The sequence below is a fragment of the Saccopteryx bilineata genome, chromosome X, assembly GCF_036850765.1.
Source record: "Saccopteryx bilineata isolate mSacBil1 chromosome X, mSacBil1_pri_phased_curated, whole genome shotgun sequence".
NCBI classification, from domain to species: Eukaryota; Metazoa; Chordata; class Mammalia; order Chiroptera; family Emballonuridae; genus Saccopteryx; species Saccopteryx bilineata.
In genome coordinates this window covers 22,375,731-22,381,907 of record NC_089502.1, presented here as the reverse complement: position 1 = coordinate 22,381,907, position 6,177 = coordinate 22,375,731, and positions in this window count along the sequence as shown.

The following is a 6,177-nucleotide window of genomic DNA, read 5'->3' as shown; positions in this document are numbered from 1 at the left end:
GAGTGGGCGGAAAGCCCGCCTGATTATGCTAGCAGCTCTGACTGACTGAGCCTTACCCAGAGCCCTGTGCTGAGTGGAAATAGAGTGGGGAGTTGCCAGCTCTTTGAACCTCTTACTATCCAGGCAGAGGCAGCAACAACCACATAGCTGGATTATCAGGCTACTAATTGAGGAAGGAAAGACTAAGAGAAAGGCTCCAGGAACACGGACTCTCTCACTGTCGGAGCCTATGAAAGCTAATGAGCCTTGACTCCCAACGAGACTAAAGCACAATACATGACATTGCCATAGAGACTTATCAACTGCAAACCTCTACCTGAGCGTGCCAAAGGGGCAGAACCTGGGGTACAGAGTCACCGACCAGGAAGAGGGAGAGAAAAGAAAAAACAAGAAGATAACCTCTCAAATCAAGAATAATCTGCAGACTTTATAACCTATCCCATTTTATTATATTTGTTCGTTTGTTTCTCTTATCTTCATTCTTGATACTTTTTTTCCTCCTCCAATTTGGCCGATTAACTCTCTGCCGGTCTTACTCTCTCCTCTCCTTGAACTACACTACCCATAAGTGTTACATCTTCCATTATCTTTTTTCTCCTCTTCCTTTCTCTCTATGAGGGTTGCACTCCAAAACCCTTAACTCTCTCTCTCTCCTTTCTTTTTTCTTCTTTTACTGGTTCCCTCTTTTTTTCTCTCTCTCTCTTTCTTTTCTCCCTCTACATTAGTTTCTTCCTTTCTCCTTTACATCTCCTCTCATTCAAACCTCAATAACAAACAAATTATCTTATCTGGGACTCAAACTTATGTTTGTGGCATTTTGGGGGTTTTTTACTTCACCTTTTTAACTCACTAGCAGTGCTCCCATCCCTGGCTCTCCATTTTATCTAGTTCTTGTTCCACTAAATACAATAGTATTTTTTTAATTTGTCCCCCCATTTTTCTGTTCTCTTATTCCTCTCATCATAACTCTTAGACAACACCAAAACCTAAAAGCAAATCATTTTATTCTTGACCCAAATTTTTTCCTTATTTGCTTTTTGTGGGTCCATACCGCCCCCCCTTTTTTTTTTCCTTTTTTTTTCTTTTTTTTTTTTTTTGCCCCTTTATTACTTTTTCCCAATTCAGGACCTCCATCACAGGCATTGTTTGTTATAATTCACAGTTCACCACAAGATTTTCTCAAGAAAAAGGGGAGAGGAGAGGAAAAAAGGAGGGGGGGAATAATTTCCTTTTTTAAAAAATTATTATATTTTTCTTTATTTCATTAATAATTTTTTTTTAAAAAAAAACTCTTTTTGATTTTTTATTTTTTTTAACTTTTTATTCTTTATTAAATCTCATTAATACTATCAACAAAACCACCCTCAGATGCCATTAAGGAAGAGAAAATCGAATATCATGGATACAAAAGAAAGAGAGGTAACACAGCTAGATGAGGAAAAATCTATGGAGAAAAAATTTAATATATTGGAAACCTTGGAGCTAAATGACAGAGAATTCAAGATAGAAATCCTAAAAATCCTCCGAGATATACAAGAAAACACAGAAAGGCAATTTATGGAGCTCAGAAAACAACTCAATGAACACAAAGAATATATGTCCAAAGAAATTGAAACTATAAAGACAAATCAAACAGAGATGAAAAACTCAATTCACGAGCTGAAAAACGAAGTAACAAGCTTAGCTAATAGAACAGGTCAGATAGAAGAGAGGATTAGTGAAATAGAAGACAAGCAACTTGAGGCACAACAGAGAGAAGAAGAAAGAGACTCAAAAATTAAAAAAAATGAGATAGCCCTACAAGAATTATCTGACTCCATCAAAAAGAATAACATAAGAATAATAGGTAAATCAGAGGGAGAAGAGAGAGAAAATGGAATGGAGAACATACTCAAACAAATTATAGATGAGAACTTCCCAAGCCTGTAGAAAGAACTAAAGCCTCAAGTTCAAGAAGCAAACAGAACTCCAAGTTTTCTTAACCCCAACAAACCTACTCCAAGGCATATCATAATGAAATTGACACAAACCAACAGCAAAGAAAAAATTCTCAAGGCAGCCAGGGAAAAGAAGAATACAACATATAAAGGAAGGCCCATTAGATTATCATCAGATTTCTCAGCAGAAACTCTACAAGCTAGAAGAGAGTGGACCCCAATATTTAAAGTCCTGAAAGAGAGAAACTTTCAGCCACGAATACTATACCCATCAAAGCTATCCTTCAAATACGAAGGAGAAATAAAAACATTCACAGATACAGAAAAGATGAGGGAATTTTTCATCAGAAAACCCCCACTCCAGGAATTACTAAAGGGGGTTCTCCAATCAGATACAAAGGACAAAAAAAAAACAGAGCCACAAGTAAAAGCTCCAAGAAGAACACAATAAAACCAAATTTAAACTGTGACAACAACAAAAAGAAAGAGGGGGAGAAGATGGAGATTAACAGTAGCAAAGGACGATGGAGTGCAAAAGTACTCACAAAATAGTTTGCTATAATGAACAGGGTAGGGACCCTTTTCATTACTCAAAGGTAACCACCATTGAAAAAAACCACCACAGAAGCACATGAGATAAAAAATTTAGCAACAGAGGAAAGATGTATGGAATACAACCAAATAAAAACAAAAGATAGAAAAACAAAAGAGAAGGATCAAACAAGACACAAAACTAACAGAAAGCAAGATATAAAATGGCAATAGGGAACTCACAAGTATCAATAATTACACTAAATGTAAACGGATTAAACTCACCAATAAAAAGGCACAGAGTAGCAGAATGGATTAAAAAAAAAATCCAACCATATGCTGCCTACAGGAAACTCATCTAAGTAACAAGGATAAAAACAAATTCAAAGTGAAAGGCTGGAAAACAATACTCCAAGCAAATAACATCCAAAAAAAAGCAGGTGTAGCAATACTCATATCGGATAATGCTGACTACAAGACAGGAAAAGTACTCAGAGATAAAAATAGCCATTTCTTAATGGCTAAGGGGACACTGAATCAAGAAGACATAACAATTCTTAATATATATGCACCAAACCAAGGAGCACCAAAATATATAAGACAGCTACTTATTGACCTTAAAACAAAAACTGACAAAAATACAATCATACTTGGAGACCTCAATACACCGCTGACGGCTCTAGATCGGTCATCCAAACAGAGAATCAAGAAAGACATAGTGGCCTTAAACAAAACACTAGAGCACTTGGATATGATAGACATCTACAGGACATTTCATCCCAAAGTGACTGAGTATACATTTTTCTCCAGTGTACATGGATCATTCTCAAGAATTGACCATATGTTGGGCCACAAAAACAACATCAGCAAATTCAGAAAAATTGAAGTTGTACCAAGCATATTTTCTGATCATAAAGCCTTGAAACTAGAATTCAACTGCAAAAAAGAGGAAAAAAATCCCACAAAAATGTGGAAACTAAACAACATACTTTTAAAAAATGAATGGGTCAAAGAAGAAATAAGTGCAGAGATCAAAAGATTTATACAGACTAATGAAAATGACAATACGACATATCAGAATCTATGGGATGCAGCAAAAGCAGTGATAAGAGGGAAGTTCATATCACTTCAGGCATATATGAACAAACAAGAGAGAGCCCAAGTGAACCACTTAACTTCCCACCTTAAGGAACTAGAAAAAGAAGAACAAAGACAACCCAAAAGCAGCCGAAGAAAGGAGATAATAAAAATCAGAGCAGAAATAAATGAATTAGAGAACAGAAAAACTATAGAAAAAATTAATAGAACAAGGAGCTGGTTCTTTGAAAAGATCAATAAAATTGACAAACCCTTGGCAAGACTTACCAAGGAAAAAAGAGAAAGAACTCATATAAACACAATCCAAAATGAAAGAGCAGAAATCACCACGGACACCGTAGATATACAAAGAATTATTGTAGAATACTATGAAAAACTTTATGCCACTAAATTCAACAACCTAGAAGAAATGGATAAATTCCTAGAACAATACAACCTTCCTAGACTGAGTCAAGAAGAAGCAGAAAGCTTAAACAGACCTATCAGTAGAGAAGAAATAGAAAAAACCATTAAAAACCTCCCCAAAAATAAAAGTCCAGGCCCTGACGGCTATGCCAGCGAATTTTATCAAACATTCAAAGAAGACTTGGTTCCTATTCTACTCAAAGTCTTCCAAAAAATTGAAGAAGAAGCAATACTTCCAAACACATTTTATGAGGTCAACATAACCCTCATACCAAAACCAGGCAAGGATGGCACAAAAAAAGAAAACTACAGACCAATATCTCTAATGAATACAGATGCTAAAATACTAAACAAAATACTAGCAAATCGAATACAACAACATATTCAAAAAATAATACATCATGATCAAGTGGGATTCATCCCAGAATCTCAAGGATGGTTCAACATACGTAAAACAGTTAACGTAATACACCATATCAACAAAACAAAGAACAAAAACCACATGATCTTATCAATAGATGCAGAAAAGGCTTTTGATAAAATACAACACAATTTTATGTTTAAGACTCTGAACAAAATGGGTATAGAAGGAAAATATCTCAACATGATAAAGGCCATATATGATAAACCATCAGCTAACATCATATTAAATGGCACTAAACTGAAGGCTTTCCCCCTTAAATCAGGAACAAGACAGGGTTGTCCACTCTCTCCACTGTTATTTAATGTGGTACTAGAGGTTCTTGCCACAGCAATCAGACAAGACAAAGAAATAAAAGGCATCCATATTGGAAAAGAAGAAGTAAAGGTATCAGTTTTTGCAGATGATATGATCCTATACATCGAAAACCCCAAAGAATCCACAAAAAGACTACTAGAAACAATAAGCCAATATAGTAAGTTCGCAGGATACAAAATTAACATTCAGAAGTCAATAGCCTTTCTATATGCCAACAATGAAACAACTGAGAAGGAACTCAAAAGAATAATCCCCTTCACGATTGCAACAAAAAAAATAAAATACTTAGGAATAAACATAACAAAGCATGTAAAGGACTTATATAATGAAAACTATAAACCATTGTTAAGGGAAATTGAAAAAGATATAATGAGATGGAAGAATATACCTTGTTCTTGGCTAGGAAGAATAAATATAATCAAGATGGCTATATTACCCAAAGCAATATACAAATTCAATGCAATTCCCATCAAACTTCCAATGACGTTTTTTAAAGAAATAGAGCAGAAAATCATCAGATTTATATGGAACTATAAAAAACCCCGAAAGCCAAAGCAATCCTAAAGAAAAAGAATGAAGCTGGGGGCATTACAATACCTGACTTCAAACTCTATTATAGGGCCACGACAATCAAAACAGCATGGTATTGGCAGAAAAATAGACACTCAGACCAATGGAACAGAATAGAAAGTCCAGAAATAAAACCACATATATATAGTCAAATAATTTTTGATAAAGGGGCCAACAACACACAATGGAGAAAAGAAAGCCTCTTCAATAAATGGTGCTGGGAAAACTGGAAAGCCACATGCAAAAGAATGAAACTGGACTACAGTTTGTCCCCCTGTACTAAAATTAACTCAAAATGGATCAAAGATCTAAACATAATACCTGAAACAATTAAGTACATAGAAGAAGAAATAGGTACTCAACTCATGGACCTGGGTTTTAAAGAGCATTTTATGAATTTGACTCCAATGGCAAGAGAAGTGAAGGCAAAAATTAATGAATGGGACTACATCAGACTAAGAAGTTTTTGCTCAGCAAGAGAAACTGATAACAAAATAAACAGAAAGCCAACTAAATGGGAAATGATATTTTCAAACAACAGCTCAGATAAGGGCCTAATATCCAAAATATACAAAGAACTCATAAAACTCAACAACAAACAAACAAACAATCCCATAAAAAAATGGGAAGAGGATATGAACAGACACTTCTCCCAGGAAGAAATACAAATGGCCAACAGATATATGAAAAGATGCTCATCTTCGTAGCTATTAGAGAAATGCAAATCAAAACAGCAATGAGATACCACCTCACACCTGTTCAATTAGCTATTATTAGCAAGACAGGTAATAGCAAATGTTGGAGAGGCTGTGGAGAAAAAGGAACCCTCATACACTGTTGGTGGGAATGTAAAGTAGTACAACCATTATGGAAGAAAGTATGGTGGTTCCTCAAAAA